Below are 15,658 nucleotides of genomic sequence, written 5' to 3' on the forward strand. Positions count from 1 at the left end.
CTGGCCAAACAACAGGGTAGGGACACAAATAGCACCCCCACTAACCACTCCATTGAAGGTACTGTGGAAATAATACCAGCAAGTAGATTCAGGAGCAATGGCTGTAGTTTGTACAGCAGAGCCTGGATCTGGCTGAGGGAGGATTGGGCATGGAAGGTGCCCACTCAGAGCCCGTGCAGCCACTGCCCGCTCTTAGCCAGGCCTTAGTCCAAGCTGCTCAGATGATTGGTCAGTTTCTAGTCAGTGAGACCCTGGGGGCCTGTAAACCTCATCTGTTAAGCCACCAAAACACCAGCCCAGTAGACCCTGTTCCCAGCTAATGAATATTAACTGCTCATCATCCAGGTTTGATCAGTTGAAGATGATGCTAATTCTCTGTGCAACTGTCATGTGGGCAGTTGGTTTGGACTGTCCTGGGTTTTGAGTCAGTTAGGGAGTCAAGTAGACTACTGGTCATTCAGGGTGGTCACCTGACCACCAGGAAGTCTCACTGCAAATCAGCTGCTAGAATCAAGTGCTGAGGGGGAAGGGAGGGAAGATGCACACACATTTGGATACCCCGGTCCATCAGGGGGTCTGCATTTGGGGGAAAGACATTGTATTTGGGGTCAGGGATTGAAACGTAGAGCCAGGAGGTGGGTCCAGATTTGAGCCGTTCTCTTGGACCAGGCACCTCGTCCGAGTACCAGCTGTCTCCCTGCAGCATCCTTGGGGCAGGAGGATGTGGGAAAGGGAGTGAGGAGAGCTCTTGGTTTGTGTATCCAGGGCATGATCTCATGTCCATGTGTTCAGGAATCTCTATCCCTCCCCTGCCTCAGACCCATCACTCATCAGTGTTGTGACTCTGGGCAAGTTACTCAATCTGTCTAAATTTCAGTGCCCTGAACCATAAAATATGGGTCACAGCCCCTACTCTGCCCACCCCACAGTGCATCACAAGAAATAATATTCTTTCCATGAGCTCTAAAACTTCTTACTCATGTCATCAATGTGAAAAAGTAGGCTCTATCCTCCTGTTTGTAGCCTCCTAGGTGCCCTTTCTGGAGACGACCTACTTATTCTTCCAGGCATTTAATACTTGAACATTTATGTAGGTAGCACTTATGAAGTACCCATCATTTTTCTTCAGGCTTTGTATTTACTAATTTTTAACCTCAGAACATAATACGAATAAGCAGGTCCTACTAATATTTCCATATCCTTGGCCAGGGAACTGAGAAACAGAAGGGCTAAGTAACTAACCTTCCTAGGTACACACGGCGTTCAAATAGGATTTGATTTCAGGCCATCAGGCACCAGCACCCATACTCTCCCTCATTGTGTTGTGCTGACTTTGTACTTGTCTCATGTAAATAAAGTTATTTTCCCCATGTGATGAGCCTGTTGGGTATTTTAAGTGCACGCTAAAATGCAAGATCCATCTTCATAAGCCCTACTTTGATTCAGGGGACTCCCCGGGCAGCTAGTAATAAGGAGCTCTGAAGTTTCACCTGTGAATAAGTTAAGACTTTTGCCAGGAAGATGTCAACACCTCTCACTATTGTGAATGTATTTCCTAGGAACTTGTTTCAGGAATATGAAAAGAAAAAGACAAGGATTCAAACCAAGGATACATATGGGGATTGATCCTCCGTGAAGAAAATATACTGGCTGGCCCTCACCGTCATTCAACAGCTCAAAATGAACATCTAGTCCCAAAGGGTTGAGCCTCAACTATCATCCCATACAAGCCACTCCATTGAAGTCACTGTGAGAATTCCATCCTGAAACTGATCAAGAGTAATGACTATAAAAATGTTGTCATATTATCCTTTGACTGAGATATAATTCACATTCCATCAATGCACATTTTTTTTTAACTGTGTGATTCAGCTGCTTTTAGTGTACTCAGGTTTTGCAATCAACATCTCTAATTCCAGTACATTTTCATCATTCCCAAGAGAAACCTCATACCTAGTATCAGTCATTCTCATTCTGTCCTCCCCTTTCACCCCAGCCCTGGGTCTTTCTGTCTCTATTGATTTTCCTATGCTGGACCTTTCATATGAATAGAACCACACAACGTGCGGACTTCTCTGTCTGACTTTTGCAGTAAGCAAAATGTATTCAAGGTGCATCCAGGTTGTAGCATGTATCTGTCCTTCACCCTTTTAATGGCTGAATAATATTCATTGTATGGATATAACACATTTTATTTTTCCATTCCTCAGTTGGCGAATAGTTGGGTTGTTTCCACTTTTTGGCTATTATGAATAATGATATGACAGTATAACACTCATGTACAAGTTTTCGTGTGAACATATGTTTTTTATTTCTCCTGGACATATACCTGGGAGTGGAGTTCCTGGGCCATGCTGTATCTCTGTGTTGAACTTTTTGAGGAACGGCCAAACTATTTTCTTTTTCATATTTGCACCAGCGATGCTTGAAAGTGCCAATTTCCCCACATCATTGCCGACCCTTGTTTTTAAAAAAATTATATGGCACAATAGTGGGTATGAAGTGGTATCTCACTGTAGTTTCAGTTTGCATAATTTTGACTAATAATTTTGGACGTGTTTTCATGTGCTTATTGGCAATTTGTGTCTTCTTTGGAGCACTATCTATGCAGATTCTTTTTCTCATTTTTAAAATTTGGTTATTTGACATTTTATTGTTGAGTTGCCAGTGTTCTTTACATATTCTGAATACTAGGCTTTATCAGATATATGACTTGCAAACATTTTCCTTCATTCTGAAGGTTGTATTATGTCTTTCTTGATGGTGTTCTTTGAAACACAAAGGATTTTAATTTTGATAAAGTCCAATTTCTTTTTCCTTTTGTTGCCTGTGCTTTTGCTATCATATTTAAGAGTTCATTGCCAAATCCAAGACTATGAAGATTTATCCCTTTTTTTTTCAGAAATTTGTATAGTTTAGCTCTTATATTTAACTCTTTGATCCATTTTAAATTCAAAGTCTATTTTGTCTGATATTGGTATAGACACTCCTGCTCTTTTGGTTACTATTTGAGTTTTCTCACTGAGTTTGGAATTCCCTTTTCTATCCTTTAACTTTCAACCTGCTTGATTCTTTTGATCTCAAGTAAGTCTCTTGTAGACAGCATATAGTTGGGTCATATGTTTTTACCTATTCCGCCAATCTCTGTATTTTGATTGGAGAGTTTAATGCATTTACATTTAAAGTAATTGCTGACAAAAAAAAAAAAAGTAATTGCTGACAAAAAAAAGACTTATTTCTGCTATTGTGCTGTTTCTTTTCCATCTGCCCAAAGCTTTTTTGCCCCTCATTTCCTGCATTCCTATCTTTCGTTGTGTGTGTTTAGCTGATTTCTTACAATAAAATATTTAAATTCCTTTCTCACTTCCTTTTGGGACTATTCTATAGCTATTTTCTTTGTGTTTACCATGGGGATTACCTTTAACATCCTAAAATTAAAACACTCTAATTTGAACTTATACCAGGTTAAACTCAACAACATCCAAGTTCTTGAAGCTAAAAGAGCATCCTACTATCTCAATGCAAAAGACCTTCTCCAAGACACACTGCAGTTTCTGCCTGGCTGGGACATTGCCCCAGAGTGGGGTTAAGTTTAAGGAGTCGAAGGAGGCATACATTTCCATCCTCTGGATCACTGCTCACCAAAAAATACATAATGCCAGGCACATATGTAATTTTGAATTTTCTACTGAACACACCAGGAAAATGAAAATGGTGAAGTCAATGTAAATAATAGATTTTTAATTCAGTATCTGCAAAGTGTTAGAATGTTTACATGTGTCACGAGAAATGTGGTCATATTACGAAGGCTTGAGAGCCGCGTGGGGCAAGATAGAGGACAAACAGCATGCACTTGAAACTCTAAGAAGTGAACGCTAACAGGCAGATGGGGCCTGGAAGTCCAAAGTTGAATAACAGCCCATAACAGGGTGATTATGGTGGGGTTTTTTTCCTGCCTCTGTCTCCCAACTTAGGCAAGGCACGCAAAGTCCAGCAACAACTGAAAGTTAAAACCATGGGATCAACCTTTTATTTCTAGCCAGACAAGTGAGAAAGTGGGGGGCTTGGATGTTGAGGAGTGAGGGGGTCATCCCCATTGGTCTTTTTCTCCCCAGTTACCACATCTCCCCTGCAACCTCAGTGATGGCAGAGGCCTTCACTGAGAAATGGCCTGTGTCTCTGGACAAAGGAACAGGTTAAGAGGCTCCTATTGTCTGAAGAGTGTGGGGGCATGCCCGTTATTTTCCTTTCTTTTCTCTTGCTATTTAAATTGACAAGAACAGGTACTACACTTGATCTTAGCCGAAAGGCTGAGATGAAATAGACAAAATTAACTTTAAGCTAAAATTACTGTCAAGTATAAATTTTACTAATCTAGTAATTCCAAAGGACCAAAGAGCAGGGCAGTGGCTTTATTGAGAACCCAGGATTTCCGAGTGTCCACCGTGCTCAGTCACTTTTAAATCATCAGCACAGCCCTATAATTCAGAGATTTAGGTGAAGTGACTTGCCCAGGGTCACACAGCTAAGTGAGAGTCTTCTGGGACCAACAGTAACTTTTGCAAAGGCGTCTCTTGCTATACTTAATCACTGCCACCATCTGACACTCACATTCTTTCTTTTTATACTATTCTGTTTCCTTGGGTCAAAGAATCCGACCCCTGAATTAAGGTTAAATAGAAATTAGTGGCAGACCAAAAGCCAAAATCGCTTCAAGATATTCTTTTAATTCCCCCAAGTAATGCCTTTAGTCACAAAAATATAGAACAATATAGAAAATTACAAGTGACCTTAGTGTTCACAGGCAAGCACTAATACATTTTAATGTACCATGATCATATTAAAATAGAAATAACTATGAAACATTTTCTGCGGAGAAGCAGCCCCTGCAGCAGGCAGCAGAAAGGGACAGGGAGGCTGCATGGTGCCCAGGCCCCCAATGGCCTAGGTCTCACCCTGCAGCTCACTGCTGATGCGCCGGAACACTGCTTCCTTCTCGGAGTCTAGGTCTTCAGCGGCAACAGGGAAACCCAGCTCAGGGCCTGGGGGCAGCCTCAGAGGCTCCCCTTGCCGGTGCGGCAGCAGAGGAATCCTGCGTTTTCGGGGCCTGGGACTGTCAGATGTGCAGGAGCCGTTCCTTCAGGGCCCTTTCTGCCCTCTTGTTGCCTCTACATCTTTGTCAGGCTGGCTTTTCCTCTGGGAAACCACCGGAGCTGCAGAGGGCGATGGAGGGCCCTCCTTGCTCCTTTTCTTTGCATACTTTTCGAGCAGCCCTTCCGGTATGGCGGGACTCCTCCTTCTCCTCACTGGTAGGACACCTCGGGTGGAGCTATATGAGTTCGTGATGGCGTTTCTTTGGGAGCAGGCGCTCATACAAGTGGTCTGCAGTCTCCTGGTGGATCTGTCTTCTGCCCTCTTGGCGTGGAGGTCTCTCTGCAGAGGTCCAGGCCTGGGCACGAAGAAAGAGCCCCCCAGGGGCCTAAATGCAGATCGTGCACCCCCGGTGTCATCGGGGCCGCTTCTCTGGTCTTCGTTCCTCCCTGTGACTGTGGGGACTTCTTCCTGCTCGGCCATCCCTTGCCCGCTCTCTCCCAGGGCCCTCAACACCGTCTTCTCTGTGCTGTAGTTCAGGACACAGCTGGGTGTCGTGGCCGGCACTGGCTGCCCCCGTGCCACACTGAGAGTGACTGTGTCCACTGCGGACACTGAGCTGCGGGACGTCGTGGAGGTGCGAGCACCCATCACTGCCTTCTTCCGATGGCCTCGCCTGCAGATGGAGATAAGGATCCCCAGAAAGGAGCGCAGGGTCTGCGGAACGGTAGAATGGGGTCTCAGAGACTCTGTGGCAAAGCGCAGATGCAGAGTCACTGGATACTTGTGGGCTGGCCTGCGAGTGGATAGCCGGCCATAGACAGCTGGGTTACCCGGGCCAGCCATGGGAAGTCGGTGGGTGCGGGGAGCGGGCTGGGGGCAGCCGAAACCTCCTGGCAGGTGCTGGTCCCCCAGTGCCCGGGGCGGGGGTGAGGGGCAGGGCCTACCTAAGTAACTGACCCTAGAGAACTTGGGTGAGGTCGGTCCTTGGTTAGAGAGCTGGGCTCCGAGCACTCTCCTTCAGCTGCCAACTCGGCCAAAAGCGGAGTGCGCTCTCTTTGGCCTGTTGCTGGGATGCAGCTCTGAAACCTGTGAGCGAACAATGGGCGTGCGTTGGTGGGGCGCAAAAGTTTAGGGAGGGGTGGCGCATGCGCAGAGTACACGTCAGGCCCTGGGGCGCACAGGTGAGGATGCGCGCCCCTGGACCGTCTAGCGCTTCTGAATCTCCCGGGGGTCTGAGGGCTGGAGGTGTTTGCCTTGAGGGTGATGAGCTTCTTGGCAGGGCAGCTGCCCCTTCTCCCCCGGCCGGCTCTAACTGTACAGGATGGGTCCCCGGCCACCAGAGCAGGAAAGCTGGAGAGCAGGGTACCTGGCTCAGCAGCCGCCGCCCGAGGTGGCAGATTTGGCATCAGCGCCTGTGCGTCCGCCTGCCCTCCCACCTGGTAACATTGGAGGAGAGAGCCGCTAAGAACAGAAGTGCAAAAAAAAAAAAAACCAAAACCAAACAAACAAAAAACCCCAGAAGTGCCCAAGCCAATCAGATCCTGCTGGGGTGACAACTGAAGGGGCAGGCAGGGCGGGCTGGGAGGGACATATATACCAGGTCCAAACCCAGAAAGATCTGAAATGCACGAGTCAGAATGAAAGTCCAGAATCATCCTTGGGCTTTGGGCTGAGCTGGAAGTATAGCCAAACTCTTCAAGGTCTCCAGCTCCACCTGCAGTTTCTGCCTGGCTGGGACATTGCCCCAGAGTGGGGTTAAGTTTAAGGAGTCTTAGTTCCCCTACCAGGGACTGAACCCGGGGCCCCAGCAGTGAAAGTGCTGAGTCCTAACCACTGGACCGCCAGGGAATTCCCTGTATATGTATGAAAAAAGGGTACCACAGTCTCAGAGGGTGGCGTTGACGTCATACAAAGGTGACACGTATGACAGCTATAACAAAGAGTGGAAGGTAAAAGAATCTATATGGATGTAAGCCTTCTGAATTTTATTTAATTGGTAAAATATTAACTCTAGACTGTGAAACAATACGTATACATAGTGTTATTCCAAGAACAATTAAAAAATGACAAACTCAAGAAAATTGGATAACCTCAATAGTCCTATATTTAGGAATTGTGGACAAGATAGCTAAAACATTCACATATGTGTTTTGTGAAAAGTTTTTCTCTTGGTTAATTGCCTAGGAGTGGGTTTTTGGGTCATATGGTAAGTATGGCCCTCTCAGCCAGCCCTGGCCACCACTTCAGGTGTCACCCCAGCAGGATCTGGATGGTGTGGGCACTTCCGTTCTTAGCGACTCCCCTCCAGTGCCGCCAGGGGAAAGGGCAGGAGGACGCAGAGGCGCTGCTGCCAAAGCTGCCGCCTCTTGTGGGAGCTGCACAGCCAGCAACCTTGCTCCACTTTGCTGGGCGGGGATCCCGTCCAGTACAGTTACTTACCCCGACAGCACTGGGGCGCGGCCAGGGGAGAAGGGCCAGCTGTCCTGCCAAGAAGCTCATCACCCTCAAGGCAAACACCTCCAGCCCTCAGACCCCCGGCAGATTCAGAAGCGCTAGACGGTCCAGGGGCGCGCATCCTCACCTGTGCGCCCCAGGGCCTGACGTGTACTCTGCGCATGCGCCACCCCTCCCTAAACTTTTGCGCCCCGCCAACGCACGCCCATTGTTCGCTCACAGGTTTCAGAGTATAAAAAGGCAACAGGCCAAAGAGAGCGCACTCCGCTTTTGGCCGAGTTGGCAGCTGAAGGAGAGTGCTCGGAGCCCAGCTCTCTAACCAAGGACCAACCTCACCCAAGTTCTCTAGGAGCAGTTACTTAGGTAGGCCCTGCCCCTCACCCTCACACCGGGCACTGGGGGACCAGCACCTGCCAGGAGGGCTCGGCTGCCCCCAGCCCGCTCCCCGCGCCCACCGACTTCCCGTGGCCGGCCCGGGTCACCCAGCTGTCTATGGCCGGCTATCCACTCGCAGGCCGGCCCACAAGTGTCCAGTGACTCTGCCATCTGCGCTTTGCCACAGAGTCTCTGAGACCCCATTCTACCATCCCGCAGACGCTGCACTCCTTATGGGGATCCTTATCTCCATCTTCAGGCGAGGCCATCGGAAGAAGGCAGAGATGGGTGCTCGCACCTCCACGACGTCCCGCAGCTCAGTGTCCGCAGTGGACACAATCACTCTCAGTGTGGCACGGGGGCAGCCAGTGTCGGCCAGGACACCCAGCTGTGTCCCGAACTACAGCACAGAGAAGACGGTGTTGAGGGCCCTGGGAGAGAGCGGGCAAGGGATGGCCAAGCAGGAGGAAGTCCCCACAGTCACAGGGAAGAACGATGACCAGAGAAGCCCCAATGACACCGGGGGCGCACGATCTGCATTTAGGCCCCTGGAGGGCTCTTTCTTCGTGCCCAGGCCTGGACCTCTACAGAGAGATCTCCACGCCAAGTGGGCAGAGGACAGATCTGCCAGGAAACAACAGACCTCTTGTATGAGCTCCTGCCCCCAAAGAAACGCCATCACGAGCTCATATAGCTCCACCCGAGGTTTCCTGCCAGTGGAAAGAAGGAGGGGTCCCGCCATACCGCAAGGGCTGCCCCAGAAGTCTGCAAAGACAGGGGGCGAGGAGGGCCCTCCATCGCCCTCTGCAGCTCTGGTGGTTTACCAGAGGAAAAGCCAGCCTGACAAAAATGCAGAGGCAGCAAGGGGGCAGAAAGGGCCCTGGAGGAAGGGCTCCTGCACATCTGACAGTCCCAGGCCCCGAAAACGCAGGATTCCTCTGCTGCCGCACAGGCGAGGGGAGCCTCTGAGGCTGCCTCCAGCCCCTGAGCCGGGTTTCCGGGTCACCGCCGAAGACTTAGACTCCGAGAAGAAAGCAGTGTTCCGGCGCATCAACAGAGCGCTGCGGGGTGAGACCTATGCCATCGGGGACCTCGGCAGCTCTCCCCAGCATAGGCAACGGAAAGCCCCAGCCTTTGCCTCTGCTCCAGGCCCCCCAGCTTCGAGCGACCCCGCACAAGCATCTTCTGGGTGTTCATCATCCAGAAATTCCACCGTGGGCACCCATGCCAGCACACAGCTGGGTTTTGGGAGCAGAGCGGCTGCCCTAGATCTGAGCTGCATGTTTGCAGCTCTCAGCGTGACATCGAGAAAGAGGGGCCCCCCGAGCACCACACACAGCAATGGGGGCAGCGTGGGCCTGAACTCCTGGGACCCTCCTCACCAGAGCCACCCCATGGTGACCACGGGACCCAGCCCTAAGAAGAAGCCTGGGTTTGGAGGCACTACTGCCCCCATCTTAATGCACATCCCTGGGGGCCCTGATTGGCAGCAGCGAGGAACCACCGCCTGTGGCAGCTCTCCCCAGCAGAGGAAACGGAAAGCCCCAGCCTTTGCCTCTGCTCCAGGCCCCCCAGCTTCGGGCGGCCCCGCACAAACATCTTCTGGGTGTTCATCATCCAGAAATTCCACCGTGGGCACCCATGCCAGCACACAGCTGGGTTTTGGGAGCAGAGCGGCTGCCCTAGATGATCTGAGCTGCATGTTTGCAGCTCTCAGAGTGACATCAAGAAAGAGGGGGCCCCCGAGCACCACACACAGCAATGGGGGCAGCGTGGGCCTGAACTCCTGGGGCCCTCCTCACCAGAGCCACCCCATGGTGACCACGGGACCCAGCCCTAAGAAGAAGCCTAGGTTTGGAGGCACTACTGCCCCCATCTTACATCACATCCCTGGGGGCGCACCCAGGCAGGGCCCCCCTACTTCCAGCGGAGGGCGCAGCCCATGCCCAGCCAAGGCTGACTTTAGGGGTGTGTCGGTTCCGGCCTCTACTCCTATCAGCCTCAGCTCCGCAGTGGGCACAGCAAGGTGCAGCCTTGCTCTTAGGGCCCCCTCATCACCTGCCCAGGGTGTGGCTGGACAAAAACCACTGGGCCATCGACCAAGCCATTCTCCTCCAGGTCTCGATTCATTACCTTGGGGTTTAAGAGGAGGAAGTTGGCCTGAGCCAATAACTTTGGGGCGAGGCCATCAGTGTCCACCTCCTCCCAGGCTGGGCCTCGTGTGGACCCTGTTTCGATGTGAAACTTATAATAAAGCTTTGTTCTTGTTCTTTTGCATAATCCTCACGTGTCTGTGATCTGTAGATCAAGTGTGGAAAAGCACTGGCTTGTATGAGTGGTAACATGGAAAGCCAGACCTGTTTACAGTTTCCTGTGACCCTGCTCATGGGTTGTGAAGAGTAGCACAACAAGATGGCTACAAGGGCCCTATATTAAAAGTGTGTTTTGAGTTTAAACGATGCAGCCGGGAATAAAATGGGCCCAGAGGGAGGGGTAAACAGGGAGGGTCATCCTTGTCTGTTGTAATTGCTGCTTCCCACCCACCTCTCTGGCCTGGAGGGGGCTGGGTCATCCCGAGCACACACCAGCCGCCCATACTCTACACGTTTAGTATTTTCTAATGTAGCAGTTTCTTTGACTTTTTTTGTTTTGCTTTAATAGGTCTTAGGCAAATCATTTACATGCACATCTCACTCGGAGAGTATATGTCCATACAACCTAAAGCAATCTACAGATCCAGTGCAATCCCTATCAAAATTCCCATGACATTTTTTACATAAATAGTAAAAACAATCCTAAAATTCGTATGGAACTGCAATAGACTTCAAAAGCCACAGCAATCCTGAGAAAGAAGAACAAAGCTGGAGGCAACACTTTTCCTGATTTCAAATTATACTACAAAGCTAGAGTAATCAAAATAGTATGGTACTGGCATGAAAACAGACACATACACCAATGCAACAGAATCAAGAGCCGAGAAATATATCCACACACATACAGGCAACTAATTGACAGGGATCCAAGAATACTCAACAGGGAAAAGATAGTCTCTTCAGTAAATGGTGTTGGCAAAACTGGATACCCACATGCAAAACAAAGAAAGTGGACCCCTATCTTACACCATTTGTAAAAATTAACTTGAAATGGATTAAAGACTTAAATGTAAGACCTGAAACTGTAAAACTCCTAGAAGAGAACATAAAGAGAAAGCTCCTTAACATTGGTCTTGGTGATGATTTTTTGGATATGACAACAAAACCACAAGCAACAAAAACAAAAAGCAACCAATGGGACTACATCAAACTAAAAAGCTCCTGGAGAGCAAAAGAAACAATCAACAAAATGAAAAGGCAACCTAGGAATGGGAAAAAATATTTGCAAACCACATGTATGATAAGAGGTTAATATCCAAAATCTATAAGGAATTCAAACAACTCCATAGCAAAAAACAAACAAACAAAAACAAATAATCTGATTCTAAAATAGGCAAAGCAGGGGACTTCCCTGGTGGTCCAGTGGTTAAGACTCCACACTTCCACTGCAGGGGGCATGGGTTTGATCCCTGGTCAGGGAATTAAGGCCCGCATGTCATGCAGTGTGTGTAAAAAAATAAAATAAAATAGGCAAAGCAAGACTAGGAAACAACTAAGTGTCCAACAGGTGAATGGATAAAGAAAATGTGACATATAGATATAGATAGATAGATAGATAGATAGATAGATAGATAGATAGATAGATAGATAGATAGATATAGATAGATATAGCTAGATAGATAGATAGATAGATATAGATAGATAGATAGATGATAGATAGATAGATAGATAGATAGATAGATAGATAGATAGATGATAGATAGATAGAGAATGGAATTTTATTCAGCCACATGAAAAGAAGGAAATCTGCCATTTGTGACAACACAGATAGACCTTGAGGGCATTATGCTAAGTGCATTAAGTCAGAGGGCGAAACATAAATACTGTATGAGATCACTTATATGTGGAATCTTTTTAAAAAAAGAAGAAACAACTCACAGATACATAGAATAGACTGGTTGTCAGAGGTGGGAGGTGGGTGAAATAGCTGAAAGTGGTCCAAAGGTACAAACTTCAAGTTATAAGATAAATAAGTCCTGGGGATGTCATGTATAGTGTAGTGACTATAGCTAACAATATTGTTGTGTATTTGAAAGTTGCTAAGAGAGTAGATCTTAAAAGCTCTCATCACAAGAAAAAAATAATTTGTTACTGTGAGTGGTGATGTATGAAAAGCCATGGAAGAAGCTTAAATGCATATTGCTAGTTGAAAGAAACTGGTCTGAAAAGACTACACACTGGATGATTCCAACCATATGACATTCTGGGAATGGCAAAACTATGAAAACAAGAGGACATGTGGCCCCAGTGGACACCACTGTCTCTCCTTTCAGGAGCCTCCAGGTGCTGGAGACCTTCCCTCCTGAGATCCAGGTCTTCATGAAGGACTCCAGTGGCCAGGGCAAGCCTTACACATTGACCTTGATGACTCCATCCACGACTTGAAAGAGAAGGTTGAAGAGTCTGGAGGACCTTACATGGAGGGTCCCGGGGCCAGAAACTGTGGAATCAATAGCTTCTCAGACTGCACATCAAGGATTGTGACACCATCATGCTCGTTAAGAGAGGCCCCACATCCCCACGAGTGCCAAGATCAGGCTGTTCATTTTGTAGACTTCTATGGTCATGTCCCCCTAGCTCACCCCTTTCTACCCAGACCACTGTGCTCTTTCTGAAGCATAAATAGAAACAGAATCCTCCCCTGCTTAAAATTCTCCAATGGCTCCTATTACCTACAGAATCAAGTTCAAGTTCCTTTGCTTGGCATTCAGGGTTCTTGACCATTTAGCTCTTGCTGACCTCTCAGTCTCTCCTCGTCACTCTCAAAACATACCAGACGTGGCCAAACACTTGCAATTCCAGAACACTGAATGCTGGCTCACAACTCCATGACTTTGAGTCAACTTTCCTTCTCCCCCATGTTGTCACCATTCAAAGTTCAAACCTCTAAGTTATTGATTCTCAAAAGTACGGATCCCAGACCAGCAGAATCAACATCATCTGGGAACCTCTTTGAAATAAAAATTCTCAGCAGCTAGCCCAGAATTACCTGAGTTAGGTTCTCTGGAAGTGGGACTCAGCAATCTGTGTCTTAACAAGCCTTCCAAGTAATTCTGAGCAAATATGGAAGTTCCAGGGAGTTAACACCCCAGGGGGTAAGCCTTGGTCCATTGAAAGACAGGAACCAGCGAGTGCAGTGAGTGCATACTCCCCTCCTCCACCTCTCAGGTGGATAATTTTGAGGCACGTTCTGCATTGCTCCTTAGAGGGTCCCCAGTGGGATCAAAGCTCAGCTGTCCACAGTAGTGATCAATTTCATGATATTTCTTGGACTGTTTTTTCCTCCTTCTCAATCCCCCACACCTGTCCTTTGGGATCATTTCCCAAAACAAGTCTCATGCAAATCCTTGTCTCAGGCTCTGCATTTGGAGGAACACAAGCTAAGAGAAAACCCATCTTCATGCATCTTCCTCCTTCCTAAAACCCAGCCCACACCCTTCCTAACCACTAGCTCTTCCCCCACCGCCATAGAAATGTGCCCAACTGCGTGGCATTAAAACCAAACCATAAAACCAATACACAATCGACTGCATGTTCCCCCCCCCCTTTTTTTTTTGCGGTACGCGGGCCTCTCACTGTTGTGGCCTCTCCTGTTGCAGAGCACAGGCTCCGGATGTGCAGTCTCAGCAGCCATGGCTCATGGGCCTAGCCGCTCCGCAGTGTGTGGGATCTTCCTGGACTGGGGCACGAACCCATGTCCCCTGGGTTGAACCCTGGTCCCTGGCAGTGAAAGCCCAGAGTCCCAACGGCTGGACTGCCAGGGAATTCCCCCTTTTGAAATCTTGAAAGCTGCTGAACTCCCAGATATCTCATGAAAATGAATAATGAAATGAATCAAAACTAATATGTAAGGTCTATTGAGCAAAGTGGTGGCTACCAGTGGGGAGAAGGAAGTGGGGAGAGGCAAAATAGGAGGACGGGATTAAGAGGTACAAACTACTGTGTATAAAATAGATAAGCTACAAGGACATATTGTACAGCACAGGGAATAGAGCCAATATATTATAATAACTTTAGTTTTTCAAAGGTTTATTATTTATTTAATTTATTTTTGGCTGCATTGGGTCTTAGTTGCGAGACGCAGGATCTTCATTGAGGCGTGCGGCATCTTTCATTGCAGCACGTGGGCTCTTCGTTGTGGTGTGGAGGTTTCTCTCTAGTTGTGGCCTGCATGCTCCAGGACACATGGGCTCAGCAGTTGTGGCGTGCGGGCTTAGTTGCTCTGCCGCCTGTAGGATCTTAGTTCCCCGACCAGGGATCAGACCTGTGTCCCCTGAATTGGAAGGCAGATTGTTTACCATTGGATCACCAGGGAAGTGCCTATAATAACTTTAAATGGAGTATAACCTGTAAAAATATTGAATAACAATGTTGTACACCTGAAACTGATATAGTGTTGTAAATCAATTATACTTCAAAAAAATGTTTTAAACTAAGATGTAAGGTCTGAATGTTTGAATAACTTTTGTTTGAATAACTTTTATATTGCCTTGAAGCTCATTATGTCATTATAAACATAGGACAAATGTTTGGAATCTCACTTTATTGTTGACTTTGGTTTGCGAAATTGCCACTGCTCTTTAAACCGTTATAATATAGGACTGTTTAAGGACCAGGCACTACCAAACTTTGAAAATATGGAGACTTTTAGAATCTATGTAATTAAAAGTGTGATTCTTTCCGTTTGGGGTTAGCCAGTTGGAGAGTTTAAATTGAAACGTGTCATGATTGAGGGTTTTTTTCCCCCCCCAAATGGTATTTAAGACAACAAACACCCTCCACCCCACCACTTCCTCCAGCTAACACCTGGTCTTTCTCCTCCCTTTCACGACAAAGTTCTTGAAAGTGTTATCTACACTCCTGGTCTCCATCCTCCTCACCCAACTTACTCTTCAACCCCGCACCTAAGATCTGGCTTCTGCTCCCAGCTCTCCCTTACATTTCACCCACAATGGTCACCAGTAGCCTCTTGGGTGCTTCTCAGACCTATATTCCTGAACTTATCGGAAGCATTAGGCAACGTGGACAACTATTTTAAACTCTCTGGCTTAAACAGCTACCCTTGTAGACCTCCCCACTTCCCACTCCTCCTTGTATCTTCCTCCCTTTGTTAATAGTACCCTCCATCCATTACCCAGGTACCCAAGCCAGAGAGCTGATAGCCATCCTGTCTTTTCCCTCACCTCCTACCTGTAGTCACCAAGTCCTGTTCACCCTTCCCCCAAGGTAGACCTAGAATCCCATCCCTTCTCCAGCCAAGTCCGGGTCACCTTCCCTCTCACCTGGATCACTGTACAGTGTCCTGACACCTCTCCCTACATATCTACCCCTGCCCCCTGCAATCCATCCTCCCCACAGAAGCAGCCAGACCAATCTTTCCAGAATGGTCATTTCACCTCTGGTCGCTCCTCTGATTTGCCACTGCCCTCAGGACAAAGTCAGCGCAGATTCACCTGATATGTGACACAGTGGATCACTTTCTCTTTCCTAGAACAATGTTTCCACTTGGCTATCAAAACACACTCCGGATTTTTCTTCCACCTCCCTGGCTACTCCTTCGCATTCTTGTTTGCCGGATGCTT

Source organism: Grampus griseus, assembly GCF_964374135.1.
Source record: "Grampus griseus genome assembly, chromosome: 3".
Classification (NCBI taxonomy): domain Eukaryota; kingdom Metazoa; phylum Chordata; class Mammalia; order Artiodactyla; family Delphinidae; genus Grampus; species Grampus griseus.